This window comes from Hyla sarda, unplaced genomic scaffold (genome assembly GCF_029499605.1).
Source record: "Hyla sarda isolate aHylSar1 unplaced genomic scaffold, aHylSar1.hap1 scaffold_303, whole genome shotgun sequence".
Classification (NCBI taxonomy): Eukaryota; Metazoa; Chordata; class Amphibia; order Anura; family Hylidae; genus Hyla; species Hyla sarda.
Genome location: NW_026609748.1, coordinates 288990 through 309372, shown reverse-complemented (window position 1 = coordinate 309372; position 20383 = coordinate 288990). Strand labels below are relative to the sequence as shown.

General features: G+C 46.1%; 9 non-coding genes across 9 annotated transcripts; all 9 read left to right on the top strand.

The window, feature by feature from the left end:
- The first annotated feature begins 1808 nt into the window (after window positions 1-1808).
- LOC130327805 (U2 spliceosomal RNA) lies at window positions 1809-1999 on the top strand. Its single transcript, XR_008872113.1, has one exon. It is a non-coding gene; the product is annotated as a U2 spliceosomal RNA (small nuclear RNA).
- A 2075-nt stretch (window positions 2000-4074) lies between these two features.
- Window positions 4075-4265, top strand: LOC130327804 (U2 spliceosomal RNA). The gene has a single exon (XR_008872112.1). It is a non-coding gene; the product is annotated as a U2 spliceosomal RNA (small nuclear RNA).
- Window positions 4266-6342: 2077 nt separating this feature from the next.
- Window positions 6343-6533, top strand: LOC130327802 (U2 spliceosomal RNA). Its single transcript, XR_008872110.1, has one exon. It is a non-coding gene; the product is annotated as a U2 spliceosomal RNA (small nuclear RNA).
- A 2079-nt stretch (window positions 6534-8612) lies between these two features.
- Window positions 8613-8803, top strand: LOC130327801 (U2 spliceosomal RNA). Its single transcript, XR_008872109.1, has one exon. It is a non-coding gene; the product is annotated as a U2 spliceosomal RNA (small nuclear RNA).
- Window positions 8804-10878: 2075 nt separating this feature from the next.
- LOC130327800 (U2 spliceosomal RNA) lies at window positions 10879-11069 on the top strand. The gene has a single exon (XR_008872108.1). It is a non-coding gene; the product is annotated as a U2 spliceosomal RNA (small nuclear RNA).
- A 2076-nt stretch (window positions 11070-13145) lies between these two features.
- LOC130327799 (U2 spliceosomal RNA) lies at window positions 13146-13336 on the top strand. The gene has a single exon (XR_008872107.1). It is a non-coding gene; the product is annotated as a U2 spliceosomal RNA (small nuclear RNA).
- Window positions 13337-15418: 2082 nt separating this feature from the next.
- LOC130327797 (U2 spliceosomal RNA) lies at window positions 15419-15609 on the top strand. Its single transcript, XR_008872106.1, has one exon. It is a non-coding gene; the product is annotated as a U2 spliceosomal RNA (small nuclear RNA).
- A 2084-nt stretch (window positions 15610-17693) lies between these two features.
- LOC130327796 (U2 spliceosomal RNA) lies at window positions 17694-17884 on the top strand. Its single transcript, XR_008872105.1, has one exon. It is a non-coding gene; the product is annotated as a U2 spliceosomal RNA (small nuclear RNA).
- Window positions 17885-19972: 2088 nt separating this feature from the next.
- Window positions 19973-20163, top strand: LOC130327795 (U2 spliceosomal RNA). The gene has a single exon (XR_008872104.1). It is a non-coding gene; the product is annotated as a U2 spliceosomal RNA (small nuclear RNA).
- The last annotated feature ends 220 nt before the right edge of the window (window positions 20164-20383 follow it).

Sequence of the window (20383 nt, the reverse complement as noted above, 5' to 3'; positions counted from 1 at the left end):
TGCCTTGATAGCGGGTGGGTGCTGAATGTTCCTAATTGACAAAATAAGATTAATGCTTATGAAGAAATATAAAATCTCATCCCTTCCCCAATATCGCGCCACACCCCTACCCCTTAATTCCCTGGTTGAACTTGATGGACATATGTCTTTTTTCGACCGTACTAACTATGTAACTATGTAACATAACATGGGGGGGGGGGTCTCCTGGCTGTTCACACAGGTGTGTCATTGCTGTACATTGACCATGCATTGCTTCTGTGGTATTGCAAAGGCAAAGACAAATGCTTCCAGCCATCCATTGCACTAATGGATTGGTCATCAGCTGGCTGTCTATGTCCCGCATCAATATAGACCAAAGTACAGAGGGTTAGGCTATGCTATTGTGCACCTACCTGATGCATCAGAAGGTGCGAGGCCCTTGCTAAATTCTGTGCACAGACTTTGAGATCTATGCTTTAGACTGTATCTAAACCTGCTCCAACATGGACTGACATTCTGGCCTACTTTCAGCCGATGCGACTTGTCTGTCGCTGAACAGTCGCTTTTTATGTATTCAGCACCTATGTATAATGTTGTAAAAATGCTCTAGAAGCTAAAGTCGCAGAAATGTCACACATATTTGGCCTGCAACTTTCTGTGCGACAAATTCAGACAGGAAAAATCAGTATAAATCCTTAGAAAATTATCCCCCAGTGTCTCCATCTGCTGGCGGTATTGAATAAGCATTGCTGCACTGATGGGGTATGCATTAGACGAAAAAAAAGAAGAAAAAGAAGAATAATACGCCCAGAAAAGAGGCGAAAAGGAGAAAAACGTAAAAAAACGTGAAAAAAAAGTAAGAGGAAGAGAAGGGAAAAAAAGGTGGAAATGGGTTTAAAAGTGATTTCGGCGGAGAAATATATATATATATATATATATATATATATATATATATACGCGCACACACACACATATATATAAACGTATTCTCCGTTGAGATATTGCAGCCGCTGCTGTGTCCAGGCCCAGGAGCCTTAGCACTGTGCTGTGATGTCACTCAATACCACTGACATCACTAGGTGTAAACAACATCTCTCCTTTGCTGTGTATGTGACTATGGAGCTGTTTGGTGATGTCGTCTATTATGGCCTTCATAGAAGCAACAGGAGATTGTTGCATCCATCTAGAACCCTCAGAACTACAGTGCTATGATGTCACTCACTTCCACAGGCCTTGCAGAGTGTAAACAACAACAACCCAGCTTTGTTGTGTATGTAACCATAGGGATTTGTGATGTCACCTAGAACCTTCACAGCAGCGACAGCTTTATGAGGAGCATCAGCACTGCTCTGCCTGAGCAGAACCATCACCGCCATAGGTTGTCAAATAACCCGGGTTTAACCCACACAGGTAAGTCCAATGGGGTGCAGGCATGTCCTCTATGCTTACAGCTTCCCGTAGGTGTTGGTTTGATACCGTTTGGGGACAGCCAAGGAGGCATCTGCAGGCAACAAAGGTAGGTGTGTGCTTGTGTGTGTGTTTCCTATGCAGATCCTAAGCCCAGTGTCACATGCAAGTAGGAGGAGTAAGAAGGGTTCCTGGCAAATCCGGGTTATGGATTGCATTTAAAAAGGCCCCGTGGGAGTGCAATGGGCCCCTGTCTTGCTGCTTAGCAATAATGGTATGGGTTTAGGTTCTGCTGTGTGTACTGGTGGTTGACTGCCCCCCAGCCCAGAGTGTGCATGGAAAATTGTCTGGCAGCCTCCCTGACAGCAAGCAGTGATAGTGCCCATGAAGGGGACCTTGTTGGGCCCGCCCCTTTCACGGTTATCGCTTCTCGGCCTTTTGGCTAAGATCAAGTGTAGTATCTGTTCTTATCAGTTTAATATCTGATACGTCCCCTATCTGGGGACCATATATTAAATGGATTTTTGAGAACGGGGGCCGATTTCGAAGCTTGCTTCCGTCGCCCTATGCATTGACCCGATATGGCAGTATCTTCGGGTACAGTGCACCACCCCCTTACAGGGTTAAAAAGAAAGATTCCTACTTTCATTGCTACCTGCTTGCTGGCTAGCCAGCTAGCCAGCCCTGTGGGCCTTGCTGCTGCTGCTGCTGCAGCCAAAAAACAAAAGGTGGTGCTGCTGCTGCTTCTGCTTCTGCTTGTGTCTGGCCGCTGTTGGAGCGTCCAGGCACAGGACTTCTGCTGCTGCTGACTAAATGGCCTCCTTAATTGGATCATTTGAGTAGCCAGCACACCTGTGCAGGTAGGGCATGACATGATAGGCAGCTGCCTTGATAGCGGGTGGGTGCTGAATGTTCCTAATTGACAAAATAAGATTAATGCTTATGAAGAAATATAAAATCTCATCCCTTCCCCAATATCGCGCCACACCCCTACCCCTTAATTCCCTGGTTGAACTTGATGGACATATGTCTTTTTTCGACCGTACTAACTATGTAACTATGTAACATAACATGGGGGGGGGGGTCTCCTGGCTGTTCACACAGGTGTGTCATTGCTGTACATTGACCATGCATTGCTTCTGTGGTATTGCAAAGGCAAAGACAAATGCTTCCAGCCATCCATTGCACTAATGGATTGGTCATCAGCTGGCTGTCTATGTCCCGCATCAATATAGACCAAAGTACAGAGGGTTAGGCTATGCTATTGTGCACCTACCTGATGCATCAGAAGGTGCGAGGCCCTTGCTAAATTCTGTGCACAGACTTTGAGATCTATGCTTTAGACTGTATCTAAACCTGCTCCAACATGGACTGACATTCTGGCCTACTTTCAGCCGATGCGACTTGTCTGTCGCTGAACAGTCGCTTTTTATGTATTCAGCACCTATGTATAATGTTGTAAAAATGCTCTAGAAGCTAAAGTCGCAGAAATGTCACACATATTTGGCCTGCAACTTTCTGTGCGACAAATTCAGACAGGAAAAATCAGTATAAATCCTTAGAAAATTATCCCCCAGTGTCTCCATCTGCTGGCGGTATTGAATAAGCATTGCTGCACTGATGGGGTATGCATTAGACGAAAAAAAAGAAGAAAAAGAAGAATAATACGCCCAGAAAAGAGGCGAAAAGGAGAAAAACGTAAAAAAACGTGAAAAAAAAGTAAGAGGAAGAGAAGGGAAAAAAAGGTGGAAATGGGTTTAAAAGTGATTTCGGCGGAGAAATATATATATATATATATATATATATAAATATATACGCGCACACACACACATATATATAAACGTATTCTCCGTTGAGATATTGCAGCCGCTGCTGTGTCCAGGCCCAGGAGCCTTAGCACTGTGCTGTGATGTCACTCAATACCACTGACATCACTAGGTGTAAACAACATCTCTCCTTTGCTGTGTATGTGACTATGGAGCTGTTTGGTGATGTTGTCTATTATGGCCTTCATAGAAGCAACAGGAGATTGTTGCATCCATCTAGAACCCTCAGAACTACAGTGCTATGATGTCACTCACTTCCACAGGCCTTGCAGAGTGTAAACAACAACAACCCAGCTTTGTTGTGTATGTAACCATAGGGATTTGTGATGTCACCTAGAACCTTCACAGCAGCGACAGCTTTATGAGGAGCATCAGCACTGCTCTGCCTGAGCAGAACCATCACCGCCATAGGTTGTCAAATAACCCGGGTTTAACCCACACAGGTAAGTCCAATGGGGTGCAGGCATGTCCTCTATGCTTACAGCTTCCCGTAGGTGTTGGTTTGATACCGTTTGGGGACAGCCAAGGAGGCATCTGCAGGCAACAAAGGTAGGTGTGTGCTTGTGTGTGTGTTTCCTATGCAGATCCTAAGCCCAGTGTCACATGCAAGTAGGAGGAGTAAGAAGGGTTCCTGGCAAATCCGGGTTATGGATTGCATTTAAAAAGGCCCCGTGGGAGTGCAATGGGCCCCTGTCTTGCTGCTTAGCAATAATGGTATGGGTTTAGGTTCTGCTGTGTGTACTGGTGGTTGACTGCCCCCCAGCCCAGAGTGTGCATGGAAAATTGTCTGGCAGCCTCCCTGACAGCAAGCAGTGATAGTGCCCATGAAGGGGACCTTGTTGGGCCCGCCCCTTTCACGGTTATCGCTTCTCGGCCTTTTGGCTAAGATCAAGTGTAGTATCTGTTCTTATCAGTTTAATATCTGATACGTCCCCTATCTGGGGACCATATATTAAATGGATTTTTGAGAACGGGGGCCGATTTCGAAGCTTGCTTCCGTCGCCCTATGCATTGACCCGATATGGCAGTATCTTCGGGTACAGTGCACCACCCCCTTACAGGGTTAAAAAGAAAGATTCCTACTTTCATTGCTACCTGCTTGCTGGCTAGCCAGCTAGCCAGCCCTGTGGGCCTTGCTGCTGCTGCTGCTGCAGCCAAAAAACAAAAGGTGGTGCTGCTGCTGCTTCTGCTTCTGCTTGTGTCTGGCCGCTGTTGGAGCGTCCAGGCACAGGACTTCTGCTGCTGCTGACTAAATGGCCTCCTTAATTGGATCATTTGAGTAGCCAGCACACCTGTGCAGGTAGGGCATGACATGATAGGCAGCTGCCTTGATAGCGGGTGGGTGCTGAATGTTCCTAATTGACAAAATAAGATTAATGCTTATGAAGAAATATAAAATCTCATCCCTTCCCCAATATCGCGCCACACCCCTACCCCTTAATTCCCTGGTTGAACTTGATGGACATATGTCTTTTTTCGACCGTACTAACTATGTAACTATGTAACATAACATGGGGGGGGGGGTCTCCTGGCTGTTCACACAGGTGTGTCATTGCTGTACATTGACCATGCATTGCTTCTGTGGTATTGCAAAGGCAAAGACAAATGCTTCCAGCCATCCATTGCACTAATGGATTGGTCATCAGCTGGCTGTCTATGTCCCGCATCAATATAGACCAAAGTACAGAGGGTTAGGCTATGCTATTGTGCACCTACCTGATGCATCAGAAGGTGCGAGGCCCTTGCTAAATTCTGTGCACAGACTTTGAGATCTATGCTTTAGACTGTATCTAAACCTGCTCCAACATGGACTGACATTCTGGCCTACTTTCAGCCGATGCGACTTGTCTGTCGCTGAACAGTCGCTTTTTATGTATTCAGCACCTATGTATAATGTTGTAAAAATGCTCTAGAAGCTAAAGTCGCAGAAATGTCACACATATTTGGCCTGCAACTTTCTGTGCGACAAATTCAGACAGGAAAAATCAGTATAAATCCTTAGAAAATTATCCCCCAGTGTCTCCATCTGCTGGCGGTATTGAATAAGCATTGCTGCACTGATGGGGTATGCATTAGACGAAAAAAAAGAAGAAAAAGAAGAATAATACGCCCAGAAAAGAGGCGAAAAGGAGAAAAACGTAAAAAAACGTGAAAAAAAAGTAAGAGGAAGAGAAGGGAAAAAAAGGTGGAAATGGGTTTAAAAGTGATTTCGGCGGAGAAATATATATATATATATATATATATATATATATATATACGCGCACACACACACATATATATAAACGTATTCTCCGTTGAGATATTGCAGCCGCTGCTGTGTCCAGGCCCAGGAGCCTTAGCACTGTGCTGTGATGTCACTCAATACCACTGACATCACTAGGTGTAAACAACATCTCTCCTTTGCTGTGTATGTGACTATGGAGCTGTTTGGTGATGTCGTCTATTATGGCCTTCATAGAAGCAACAGGAGATTGTTGCATCCATCTAGAACCCTCAGAACTACAGTGCTATGATGTCACTCACTTCCACAGGCCTTGCAGAGTGTAAACAACAACAACCCAGCTTTGTTGTGTATGTAACCATAGGGATTTGTGATGTCACCTAGAACCTTCACAGCAGCGACAGCTTTATGAGGAGCATCAGCACTGCTCTGCCTGAGCAGAACCATCACCGCCATAGGTTGTCAAATAACCCGGGTTTAACCCACACAGGTAAGTCCAATGGGGTGCAGGCATGTCCTCTATGCTTACAGCTTCCCGTGGGTGTTGGTTTGATACCGTTTGGGGACAGCCAAGGAGGCATCTGCAGGCAACAAAGGTAGGTGTGTGCTTGTGTGTGTGTTTCCTATGCAGATCCTAAGCCCAGTGTCACATGCAAGTAGGAGGAGTAAGAAGGGTTCCTGGCAAATCCGGGTTATGGATTGCATTTAAAAAGGCCCCGTGGGAGTGCAATGGGCCCCTGTCTTGCTGCTTAGCAATAATGGTATGGGTTTAGGTTCTGCTGTGTGTACTGGTGGTTGACTGCCCCCCAGCCCAGAGTGTGCATGGAAAATTGTCTGGCAGCCTCCCTGACAGCAAGCAGTGATAGTGCCCATGAAGGGGACCTTGTTGGGCCCGCCCCTTTCACGGTTATCGCTTCTCGGCCTTTTGGCTAAGATCAAGTGTAGTATCTGTTCTTATCAGTTTAATATCTGATACGTCCCCTATCTGGGGACCATATATTAAATGGATTTTTGAGAACGGGGGCCGATTTCGAAGCTTGCTTCCGTCGCCCTATGCATTGACCCGATATGGCAGTATCTTCGGGTACAGTGCACCACCCCCTTACAGGGTTAAAAAGAAAGATTCCTACTTTCATTGCTACCTGCTTGCTGGCTAGCCAGCTAGCCAGCCCTGTGGGCCTTGCTGCTGCTGCTGCTGCAGCCAAAAAACAAAAGGTGGTGCTGCTGCTGCTTCTGCTTCTGCTTGTGTCTGGCCGCTGTTGGAGCGTCCAGGCACAGGACTTCTGCTGCTGCTGACTAAATGGCCTCCTTAATTGGATCATTTGAGTAGCCAGCACACCTGTGCAGGTAGGGCATGACATGATAGGCAGCTGCCTTGATAGCGGGTGGGTGCTGAATGTTCCTAATTGACAAAATAAGATTAATGCTTATGAAGAAATATAAAATCTCATCCCTTCCCCAATATCGCGCCACACCCCTACCCCTTAATTCCCTGGTTGAACTTGATGGACATATGTCTTTTTTCGACCGTACTAACTATGTAACTATGTAACATAACATGGGGGGGGGGGTCTCCTGGCTGTTCACACAGGTGTGTCATTGCTGTACATTGACCATGCATTGCTTCTGTGGTATTGCAAAGGCAAAGACAAATGCTTCCAGCCATCCATTGCACTAATGGATTGGTCATCAGCTGGCTGTCTATGTCCCGCATCAATATAGACCAAAGTACAGAGGGTTAGGCTATGCTATTGTGCACCTACCTGATGCATCAGAAGGTGCGAGGCCCTTGCTAAATTCTGTGCACAGACTTTGAGATCTATGCTTTAGACTGTATCTAAACCTGCTCCAACATGGACTGACATTCTGGCCTACTTTCAGCCGATGCGACTTGTCTGTCGCTGAACAGTCGCTTTTTATGTATTCAGCACCTATGTATAATGTTGTAAAAATGCTCTAGAAGCTAAAGTCGCAGAAATGTCACACATATTTGGCCTGCAACTTTCTGTGCGACAAATTCAGACAGGAAAAATCAGTATAAATCCTTAGAAAATTATCCCCCAGTGTCTCCATCTGCTGGCGGTATTGAATAAGCATTGCTGCACTGATGGGGTATGCATTAGACGAAAAAAAAGAAGAAAAAGAAGAATAATACGCCCAGAAAAGAGGCGAAAAGGAGAAAAACGTAAAAAAACGTGAAAAAAAAGTAAGAGGAAGAGAAGGGAAAAAAAGGTGGAAATGGGTTTAAAAGTGATTTCGGCGGAGAAATATATATATATATATATATATATATATATATATATATACGCGCACACACACACATATATATAAACGTATTCTCCGTTGAGATATTGCAGCCGCTGCTGTGTCCAGGCCCAGGAGCCTTAGCACTGTGCTGTGATGTCACTCAATACCACTGACATCACTAGGTGTAAACAACATCTCTCCTTTGCTGTGTATGTGACTATGGAGCTGTTTGGTGATGTCGTCTATTATGGCCTTCATAGAAGCAACAGGAGATTGTTGCATCCATCTAGAACCCTCAGAACTACAGTGCTATGATGTCACTCACTTCCACAGGCCTTGCAGAGTGTAAACAACAACAACCCAGCTTTGTTGTGTATGTAACCATAGGGATTTGTGATGTCACCTAGAACCTTCACAGCAGCGACAGCTTTATGAGGAGCATCAGCACTGCTCTGCCTGAGCAGAACCATCACCGCCATAGGTTGTCAAATAACCCGGGTTTAACCCACACAGGTAAGTCCAATGGGGTGCAGGCATGTCCTCTATGCTTACAGCTTCCCGTAGGTGTTGGTTTGATACCGTTTGGGGACAGCCAAGGAGGCATCTGCAGGCAACAAAGGTAGGTGTGTGCTTGTGTGTGTGTTTCCTATGCAGATCCTAAGCCCAGTGTCACATGCAAGTAGGAGGAGTAAGAAGGGTTCCTGGCAAATCCGGGTTATGGATTGCATTTAAAAAGGCCCCGTGGGAGTGCAATGGGCCCCTGTCTTGCTGCTTAGCAATAATGGTATGGGTTTAGGTTCTGCTGTGTGTACTGGTGGTTGACTGCCCCCCAGCCCAGAGTGTGCATGGAAAATTGTCTGGCAGCCTCCCTGACAGCAAGCAGTGATAGTGCCCATGAAGGGGACCTTGTTGGGCCCGCCCCTTTCACGGTTATCGCTTCTCGGCCTTTTGGCTAAGATCAAGTGTAGTATCTGTTCTTATCAGTTTAATATCTGATACGTCCCCTATCTGGGGACCATATATTAAATGGATTTTTGAGAACGGGGGCCGATTTCGAAGCTTGCTTCCGTCGCCCTATGCATTGACCCGATATGGCAGTATCTTCGGGTACAGTGCACCACCCCCTTACAGGGTTAAAAAGAAAGATTCCTACTTTCATTGCTACCTGCTTGCTGGCTAGCCAGCTAGCCAGCCCTGTGGGCCTTGCTGCTGCTGCTGCTGCAGCCAAAAAACAAAAGGTGGTGCTGCTGCTGCTTCTGCTTCTGCTTGTGTCTGGCCGCTGTTGGAGCGTCCAGGCACAGGACTTCTGCTGCTGCTGACTAAATGGCCTCCTTAATTGGATCATTTGAGTAGCCAGCACACCTGTGCAGGTAGGGCATGACATGATAGGCAGCTGCCTTGATAGCGGGTGGGTGCTGAATGTTCCTAATTGACAAAATAAGATTAATGCTTATGAAGAAATATAAAATCTCATCCCTTCCCCAATATCGCGCCACACCCCTACCCCTTAATTCCCTGGTTGAACTTGATGGACATATGTCTTTTTTCGACCGTACTAACTATGTAACTATGTAACATAACATGGGGGGGGGGGTCTCCTGGCTGTTCACACAGGTGTGTCATTGCTGTACATTGACCATGCATTGCTTCTGTGGTATTGCAAAGGCAAAGACAAATGCTTCCAGCCATCCATTGCACTAATGGATTGGTCATCAGCTGGCTGTCTATGTCCCGCATCAATATAGACCAAAGTACAGAGGGTTAGGCTATGCTATTGTGCACCTACCTGATGCATCAGAAGGTGCGAGGCCCTTGCTAAATTCTGTGCACAGACTTTGAGATCTATGCTTTAGACTGTATCTAAACCTGCTCCAACATGGACTGACATTCTGGCCTACTTTCAGCCGATGCGACTTGTCTGTCGCTGAACAGTCGCTTTTTATGTATTCAGCACCTATGTATAATGTTGTAAAAATGCTCTAGAAGCTAAAGTCGCAGAAATGTCACACATATTTGGCCTGCAACTTTCTGTGCGACAAATTCAGACAGGAAAAATCAGTATAAATCCTTAGAAAATTATCCCCCAGTGTCTCCATCTGCTGGCGGTATTGAATAAGCATTGCTGCACTGATGGGGTATGCATTAGACGAAAAAAAAGAAGAAAAAGAAGAATAATACGCCCAGAAAAGAGGCGAAAAGGAGAAAAACGTAAAAAAACGTGAAAAAAAAGTAAGAGGAAGAGAAGGGAAAAAAAGGTGGAAATGGGTTTAAAAGTGATTTCGGCGGAGAAATATATATATATATATATATATATATAAATATATACGCGCACACACACACATATATATAAACGTATTCTCCGTTGAGATATTGCAGCCGCTGCTGTGTCCAGGCCCAGGAGCCTTAGCACTGTGCTGTGATGTCACTCAATACCACTGACATCACTAGGTGTAAACAACATCTCTCCTTTGCTGTGTATGTGACTATGGAGCTGTTTGGTGATGTTGTCTATTATGGCCTTCATAGAAGCAACAGGAGATTGTTGCATCCATCTAGAACCCTCAGAACTACAGTGCTATGATGTCACTCACTTCCACAGGCCTTGCAGAGTGTAAACAACAACAACCCAGCTTTGTTGTGTATGTAACCATAGGGATTTGTGATGTCACCTAGAACCTTCACAGCAGCGACAGCTTTATGAGGAGCATCAGCACTGCTCTGCCTGAGCAGAACCATCACCGCCATAGGTTGTCAAATAACCCGGGTTTAACCCACACAGGTAAGTCCAATGGGGTGCAGGCATGTCCTCTATGCTTACAGCTTCCCGTAGGTGTTGGTTTGATACCGTTTGGGGACAGCCAAGGAGGCATCTGCAGGCAACAAAGGTAGGTGTGTGCTTGTGTGTGTGTTTCCTATGCAGATCCTAAGCCCAGTGTCACATGCAAGTAGGAGGAGTAAGAAGGGTTCCTGGCAAATCCGGGTTATGGATTGCATTTAAAAAGGCCCCGTGGGAGTGCAATGGGCCCCTGTCTTGCTGCTTAGCAATAATGGTATGGGTTTAGGTTCTGCTGTGTGTACTGGTGGTTGACTGCCCCCCAGCCCAGAGTGTGCATGGAAAATTGTCTGGCAGCCTCCCTGACAGCAAGCAGTGATAGTGCCCATGAAGGGGACCTTGTTGGGCCCGCCCCTTTCACGGTTATCGCTTCTCGGCCTTTTGGCTAAGATCAAGTGTAGTATCTGTTCTTATCAGTTTAATATCTGATACGTCCCCTATCTGGGGACCATATATTAAATGGATTTTTGAGAACGGGGGCCGATTTCGAAGCTTGCTTCCGTCGCCCTATGCATTGACCCGATATGGCAGTATCTTCGGGTACAGTGCACCACCCCCTTACAGGGTTAAAAAGAAAGATTCCTACTTTCATTGCTACCTGCTTGCTGGCTAGCCAGCTAGCCAGCCCTGTGGGCCTTGCTGCTGCTGCTGCTGCAGCCAAAAAACAAAAGGTGGTGCTGCTGCTGCTTCTGCTTCTGCTTGTGTCTGGCCGCTGTTGGAGCGTCCAGGCACAGGACTTCTGCTGCTGCTGACTAAATGGCCTCCTTAATTGGATCATTTGAGTAGCCAGCACACCTGTGCAGGTAGGGCATGACATGATAGGCAGCTGCCTTGATAGCGGGTGGGTGCTGAATGTTCCTAATTGACAAAATAAGATTAATGCTTATGAAGAAATATAAAATCTCATCCCTTCCCCAATATCGCGCCACACCCCTACCCCTTAATTCCCTGGTTGAACTTGATGGACATATGTCTTTTTTCGACCGTACTAACTATGTAACTATGTAACATAACATGGGGGGGGGGGTCTCCTGGCTGTTCACACAGGTGTGTCATTGCTGTACATTGACCATGCATTGCTTCTGTGGTATTGCAAAGGCAAAGACAAATGCTTCCAGCCATCCATTGCACTAATGGATTGGTCATCAGCTGGCTGTCTATGTCCCGCATCAATATAGACCAAAGTACAGAGGGTTAGGCTATGCTATTGTGCACCTACCTGATGCATCAGAAGGTGCGAGGCCCTTGCTAAATTCTGTGCACAGACTTTGAGATCTATGCTTTAGACTGTATCTAAACCTGCTCCAACATGGACTGACATTCTGGCCTACTTTCAGCCGATGCGACTTGTCTGTCGCTGAACAGTCGCTTTTTATGTATTCAGCACCTATGTATAATGTTGTAAAAATGCTCTAGAAGCTAAAGTCGCAGAAATGTCACACATATTTGGCCTGCAACTTTCTGTGCGACAAATTCAGACAGGAAAAATCAGTATAAATCCTTAGAAAATTATCCCCCAGTGTCTCCATCTGCTGGCGGTATTGAATAAGCATTGCTGCACTGATGGGGTATGCATTAGACGAAAAAAAAGAAGAAAAAGAAGAATAATACGCCCAGAAAAGAGGCGAAAAGGAGAAAAACGTAAAAAAACGTGAAAAAAAAGTAAGAGGAAGAGAAGGGAAAAAAAGGTGGAAATGGGTTTAAAAGTGATTTCGGCGGAGAATATATATATATATATATATATATATATATATATATACGCGCACACACACACATATATATAAACGTATTCTCCGTTGAGATATTGCAGCCGCTGCTGTGTCCAGGCCCAGGAGCCTTAGCACTGTGCTGTGATGTCACTCAATACCACTGACATCACTAGGTGTAAACAACATCTCTCCTTTGCTGTGTATGTGACTATGGAGCTGTTTGGTGATGTCGTCTATTATGGCCTTCATAGAAGCAACAGGAGATTGTTGCATCCATCTAGAACCCTCAGAACTACAGTGCTATGATGTCACTCACTTCCACAGGCCTTGCAGAGTGTAAACAACAACAACCCAGCTTTGTTGTGTATGTAACCATAGGGATTTGTGATGTCACCTAGAACCTTCACAGCAGCGACAGCTTTATGAGGAGCATCAGCACTGCTCTGCCTGAGCAGAACCATCACCGCCATAGGTTGTCAAATAACCCGGGTTTAACCCACACAGGTAAGTCCAATGGGGTGCAGGCATGTCCTCTATGCTTACAGCTTCCCGTGGGTGTTGGTTTGATACCGTTTGGGGACAGCCAAGGAGGCATCTGCAGGCAACAAAGGTAGGTGTGTGCTTGTGTGTGTGTTTCCTATGCAGATCCTAAGCCCAGTGTCACATGCAAGTAGGAGGAGTAAGAAGGGTTCCTGGCAAATCCGGGTTATGGATTGCATTTAAAAAGGCCCCGTGGGAGTGCAATGGGCCCCTGTCTTGCTGCTTAGCAATAATGGTATGGGTTTAGGTTCTGCTGTGTGTACTGGTGGTTGACTGCCCCCCAGCCCAGAGTGTGCATGGAAAATTGTCTGGCAGCCTCCCTGACAGCAAGCAGTGATAGTGCCCATGAAGGGGACCTTGTTGGGCCCGCCCCTTTCACGGTTATCGCTTCTCGGCCTTTTGGCTAAGATCAAGTGTAGTATCTGTTCTTATCAGTTTAATATCTGATACGTCCCCTATCTGGGGACCATATATTAAATGGATTTTTGAGAACGGGGGCCGATTTCGAAGCTTGCTTCCGTCGCCCTATGCATTGACCCGATATGGCAGTATCTTCGGGTACAGTGCACCACCCCCTTACAGGGTTAAAAAGAAAGATTCCTACTTTCATTGCTACCTGCTTGCTGGCTAGCCAGCTAGCCAGCCCTGTGGGCCTTGCTGCTGCTGCTGCTGCAGCCAAAAAACAAAAGGTGGTGCTGCTGCTGCTTCTGCTTCTGCTTGTGTCTGGCCGCTGTTGGAGCGTCCAGGCACAGGACTTCTGCTGCTGCTGACTAAATGGCCTCCTTAATTGGATCATTTGAGTAGCCAGCACACCTGTGCAGGTAGGGCATGACATGATAGGCAGCTGCCTTGATAGCGGGTGGGTGCTGAATGTTCCTAATTGACAAAATAAGATTAATGCTTATGAAGAAATATAAAATCTCATCCCTTCCCCAATATCGCGCCACACCCCTACCCCTTAATTCCCTGGTTGAACTTGATGGACATATGTCTTTTTTCGACCGTACTAACTATGTAACTATGTAACATAACATGGGGGGGGGGGGTCTCCTGGCTGTTCACACAGGTGTGTCATTGCTGTACATTGACCATGCATTGCTTCTGTGGTATTGCAAAGGCAAAGACAAATGCTTCCAGCCATCCATTGCACTAATGGATTGGTCATCAGCTGGCTGTCTATGTCCCGCATCAATATAGACCAAAGTACAGAGGGTTAGGCTATGCTATTGTGCACCTACCTGATGCATCAGAAGGTGCGAGGCCCTTGCTAAATTCTGTGCACAGACTTTGAGATCTATGCTTTAGACTGTATCTAAACCTGCTCCAACATGGACTGACATTCTGGCCTACTTTCAGCCGATGCGACTTGTCTGTCGCTGAACAGTCGCTTTTTATGTATTCAGCACCTATGTATAATGTTGTAAAAATGCTCTAGAAGCTAAAGTCGCAGAAATGTCACACATATTTGGCCTGCAACTTTCTGTGCGACAAATTCAGACAGGAAAAATCAGTATAAATCCTTAGAAAATTATCCCCCAGTGTCTCCATCTGCTGGCGGTATTGAATAAGCATTGCTGCACTGATGGGGTATGCATTAGACGAAAAAAAAGAAGAAAAAGAAGAATAATACGCCCAGAAAAGAGGCGAAAAGGAGAAAAACGTAAAAAAACGTGAAAAAAAAGTAAGAGGAAGAGAAGGGAAAAAAAGGTGGAAATGGGTTTAAAAGTGATTTCGGCGGAGAAATATATATATATATATATATATATATATATATATATATATACGCGCACACACACACATATATATAAACGTATTCTCCGTTGAGATATTGCAGCCGCTGCTGTGTCCAGGCCCAGGAGCCTTAGCACTGTGCTGTGATGTCACTCAATACCACTGACATCACTAGGTGTAAACAACATCTCTCCTTTGCTGTGTATGTGACTATGGAGCTGTTTGGTGATGTCGTCTATTATGGCCTTCATAGAAGCAACAGGAGATTGTTGCATCCATCTAGAACCCTCAGAACTACAGTGCTATGATGTCACTCACTTCCACAGGCCTTGCAGAGTGTAAACAACAACAACCCAGCTTTGTTGTGTATGTAACCATAGGGATTTGTGATGTCACCTAGAACCTTCACAGCAGCGACAGCTTTATGAGGAGCATCAGCACTGCTCTGCCTGAGCAGAACCATCACCGCCATAGGTTGTCAAATAACCCGGGTTTAACCCACACAGGTAAGTCCAATGGGGTGCAGGCATGTCCTCTATGCTTACAGCTTCCCGTGGGTGTTGGTTTGATACCGTTTGGGGACAGCCAAGGAGGCATCTGCAGGCAACAAAGGTAGGTGTGTGCTTGTGTGTGTGTTTCCTATGCAGATCCTAAGCCCAGTGTCACATGCAAGTAGGAGGAGTAAGAAGGGTTCCTGGCAAATCCGGGTTATGGATTGCATTTAAAAAGGCCCCGTGGGAGTGCAATGGGCCCCTGTCTTGCTGCTTAGCAATAATGGTATGGGTTTAGGTTCTGCTGTGTGTACTGGTGGTTGACTGCCCCCCAGCCCAGAGTGTGCATGGAAAATTGTCTGGCAGCCTCCCTGACAGCAAGCAGTGATAGTGCCCATGAAGGGGACCTTGTTGGGCCCGCCCCTTTCACGGTTATCGCTTCTCGGCCTTTTGGCTAAGATCAAGTGTAGTATCTGTTCTTATCAGTTTAATATCTGATACGTCCCCTATCTGGGGACCATATATTAAATGGATTTTTGAGAACGGGGGCCGATTTCGAAGCTTGCTTCCGTCGCCCTATGCATTGACCCGATATGGCAGTATCTTCGGGTACAGTGCACCACCCCCTTACAGGGTTAAAAAGAAAGATTCCTACTTTCATTGCTACCTGCTTGCTGGCTAGCCAGCTAGCCAGCCCTGTGGGCCTTGCTGCTGCTGCTGCTGCAGCCAAAAAACAAAAGGTGGTGCTGCTGCTGCTTCTGCTTCTGCTTGTGTCTGGCCGCTGTTGGAGCGTCCAGGCACAGGACTTCTGCTGCTGCTGACTAAATGGCCTCCTTAATTGGATCATTTGAGTAGCCAGCACACCTGTGCAGGTAGGGCATGACATGATAGGCAGCTGCCTTGATAGCGGGTGGGTGCTGAATGTTCCTAATTGACAAAATAAGATTAATGCTTATGAAGAAATATAAAATCTCATCCCTTCCCCAATATCGCGCCACACCCCTACCCCTTAATTCCCTGGTTGAACTTGATGGACATATGTCTTTTTTCGACCGTACTAACTATGTAACTATGTAACATAACATGGGGGGGGGGGGTCTCCTGGCTGTTCACACAGGTGTGTCATTGCTGTACATTGACCATGCATTGCTTCTGTGGTATTGCAAAGGCAAAGACAAATGCTTCCAGCCATCCATTGCACTAATGGATTGGTCATCAGCTGGCTGTCTATGTCCCGCATCAATATAGACCAAAGTACAGAGGGTTAGGCTATGCTATTGTGCACCTACCTGATGCATCAGAAGGTGCGAGGCCCTTGCTAAATTCTGTGCACAGACTTTGAGATCTATGCTTTAGACTGTATCTAAACCTGCTCCAACATGGACTGACATTCTGGCCTACTTTCAGCCGATGCGACTTGTCTGTCGCTGAACAGTCGCTTTTTATGTATTCAGCACCTATGTATAATGTTGTAAAAATGCTCTAGAAGCTAAAGTCGCAGAAATGTCACACATATTTGGCCTGCAACTTTCTGTGCGACAAATTCAGACAGGAAAAATCAGTATAAATCCTTAGAAAATTATCCCCCAGTGTCTCCATCTGCTGGCGGTATTGAATAAGCATTGCTGCACTGATGGGGTATGCATTAGACGAAAAAAAAGAAGAAAAAGAAGAATAATACGCCCAGAAAAGAGGCGAAAAGGAGAAAAACGTAAAAAAACGTGAAAAAAAAGTAAGAGGAAGAGAAGGGAAAAAAAGGTGGAAATGGGTTTAAAAGTGATTTCGGCGGAGAAATATATATATATATATATATATATATATATATATATATATATACGCGCACACACACACATATATATAAACGTATTCTCCGTTGAGATATTGCAGCCGCTGCTGTGTCCAGGCCCAGGAGCCTTAGCACTGTGCTGTGATGTCACTCAATACCACTGACATCACTAGGTGTAAACAACATCTCTCCTTTGCTGTGTATGTGACTATGGAGCTGTTTGGTGATGTCGTCTATTATGGCCTTCATAGAAGCAACAGGAGATTGTTGCATCCATCTAGAACCCTCAGAACTACAGTGCTATGATGTCACTCACTTCCACAGGCCTTGCAGAGTGTAAACAACAACAACCCAGCTTTGTTGTGTATGTAACCATAGGGATTTGTGATGTCACCTAGAACCTTCACAGCAGCGACAGCTTTATGAGGAGCATCAGCACTGCTCTGCCTGAGCAGAACCATCACCGCCATAGGTTGTCAAATAACCCGGGTTTAACCCACACAGGTAAGTCCAATGGGGTGCAGGCATGTCCTCTATGCTTACAGCTTCCCGTGGGTGTTGGTTTGATACCGTTTGGGGACAGCCAAGGAGGCATCTGCAGGCAACAAAGGTAGGTGTGTGCTTGTGTGTGTGTTTCCTATGCAGATCCTAAGCCCAGTGTCACATGCAAGTAGGAGGAGTAAGAAGGGTTCCTGGCAAATCCGGGTTATGGATTGCATTTAAAAAGGCCCCGTGGGAGTGCAATGGGCCCCTGTCTTGCTGCTTAGCAATAATGGTATGGGTTTAGGTTCTGCTGTGTGTACTGGTGGTTGACTGCCCCCCAGCCCAGAGTGTGCATGGAAAATTGTCTGGCAGCCTCCCTGACAGCAAGCAGTGATAGTGCCCATGAAGGGGACCTTGTTGGGCCCGCCCCTTTCACGGTTATCGCTTCTCGGCCTTTTGGCTAAGATCAAGTGTAGTATCTGTTCTTATCAGTTTAATATCTGATACGTCCCCTATCTGGGGACCATATATTAAATGGATTTTTGAGAACGGGGGCCGATTTCGAAGCTTGCTTCCGTCGCCCTATGCATTGACCCGATATGGCAGTATCTTCGGGTACAGTGCACCACCCCCTTACAGGGTTAAAAAGAAAGATTCCTACTTTCATTGCTACCTGCTTGCTGGCTAGCCAGCTAGCCAGCCCTGTGGGCCTTGCTGCTGCTGCTGCTGCAGCCAAAAAACAAAAGGTGGTGCTGCTGCTGCTTCTGCTTCTGCTTGTGTCTGGCCGCTGTTGGAGCGTCCAGGCACAGGACTTCTGCTGCTGCTGACTAAATGGCCTCCTTAATTGGATCATTTGAGTAGCCAGCACACCTGTGCAGGTAGGGCATGACATGATAGGCAGCTGCCTTGATAGCGGGTGGGTGCTGAATGTTCCTAATTGACAAAATAAGATTAATGCTTATGAAGAAATATAAAATCTCATCCCTTCCCCAATATCGCGCCACACCCCTACCCCTTAATTCCCTGGTTGAACTTGATGGACATATGTCTTTTTTCGACCGTACTAACTATGTAACTATGTAACATAACATGGGGGGGGGGGGTCTCCTGGCTGTTCACACAGGTGTGTCATTGCTGTACATTGACCATGCATTGCTTCTGTGGTATTGCAAAGGCAAAGACAAATGCTTCCAGCCATCCATTGCACTAATGGATTGGTCATCAGCTGGCTGTCTATGTCCCGCATCAATATAGACCAAAGTACAGAGGGTTAGGCTATGCTATTGTGCACCTACCTGATGCATCAGAAGGTGCGAGGCCCTTGCTAAATTCTGTGCACAGACTTTGAGATCTATGCTTTAGACTGTATCTAAACCTGCTCCAACATGGACTGACATTCTGGCCTACTTTCAGCCGATGCGACTTGTCTGTCGCTGAACAGTCGCTTTTTATGTATTCAGCACCTATGTATAATGTTGTAAAAATGCTCTAGAAGCTAAAGTCGCAGAAATGTCACACATATTTGGCCTGCAACTTTCTGTGCGACAAATTCAGACAGGAAAAATCTGTATAAATCCTTAGAAAATTATCCCCCAGTGTCTCCATCTGCTGGCGGTATTGAATAAGCATTGCTGCACTGATGGGGTATGCATTAGACGAAAAAAAAGAAGAAAAAGAAGAATAATACGCCCAGAAAAGAGGCGAAAAGGAGAAAAACGTAAAAAAACTTGAAAAAAAAGTAAGAGGAAGAGAAGGGAAAAAAAGGTGGAAATGGGTTTAAAAGTGATTTCGGCGGAGAAATATATATATATATATATATATATATATATATATATATATATATATACGCGCACACACACACATATATATAAACGTATTCTCCGTTGAGATATTGCAGCCGCTGCTGTGTCCAGGCCCAGGAGCCTTAGCACTGTGCTGTGATGTCACTCAATACCACTGACATCACTAGGTGTAAACAACATCTCTCCTTTGCTGTGTATGTGACTATGGAGCTGTTTGGTGATGTCGTCTATTATGGCCTTCATAGAAGCAACAGGAGATTGTTGCATCCATCTAGAACCCTCAGAACTACAGTGCTATGATGTCACTCACTTCCACAGGCCTTGCAGAGTGTAAACAACAACAACCCAGCTTTGTTGTGTATGTAACCATAGGGATTTGTGATGTCACCTAGAACCTTCACAGCAGCGACAGCTTTATGAGGAGCATCAGCACTGCTCTGCCTGAGCAGAACCATCACCGCCATAGGTTGTCAAATAACCCGGGTTTAACCCACACAGGTAAGTCCAATGGGGTGCAGGCATGTCCTCTATGCTTACAGCTTCCCGTGGGTGTTGGTTTGATACCGTTTGGGGACAGCCAAGGAGGCATCTGCAGGCAACAAAGGTAGGTGTGTGCTTGTGTGTGTGTTTCCTATGCAGATCCTAAGCCCAGTGTCACATGCAAGTAGGAGGAGTAAGAAGGGTTCCTGGCAAATCCGGGTTATGGATTGCATTTAAAAAGGCCCCGTGGGAGTGCAATGGGCCCCTGTCTTGCTGCTTAGCAATAATGGTATGGGTTTAGGTTCTGCTGTGTGTACTGGTGGTTGACTGCCCCCCAGCCCAGAGTGTGCATGGAAAATTGTCTGGCAGCCTCCCTGACAGCAAGCAGTGATAGTGCCCATGAAGGGGACCTTGTTGGGCCCGCCCCTTTCACGGTTATCGCTTCTCGGCCTTTTGGCTAAGATCAAGTGTAGTATCTGTTCTTATCAGTTTAATATCTGATACGTCCCCTATCTGGGGACCATATATTAAATGGATTTTTGAGAACGGGGGCCGATTTCGAAGCTTGCTTCCGTCGCCCTATGCATTGACCCGATATGGCAGTATCTTCGGGTACAGTGCACCACCCCCTTACAGGGTTAAAAAGAAAGATTCCTACTTTCATTGCTACCTGCTTGCTGGCTAGCCAGCTAGCCAGCCCTGTGGGCCTTGCTGCTGCTGCTGCTGCAGCCAAAAAACAAAAGGTGGTGCTGCTGCTGCTTCTGCTTGTGTCTGGCCGCTGTTGGAGCGTCCAGGCACAGGACTTCTGCTGCTGCTGACTAAATGGCCTCCTTAATTGGATCATTTGA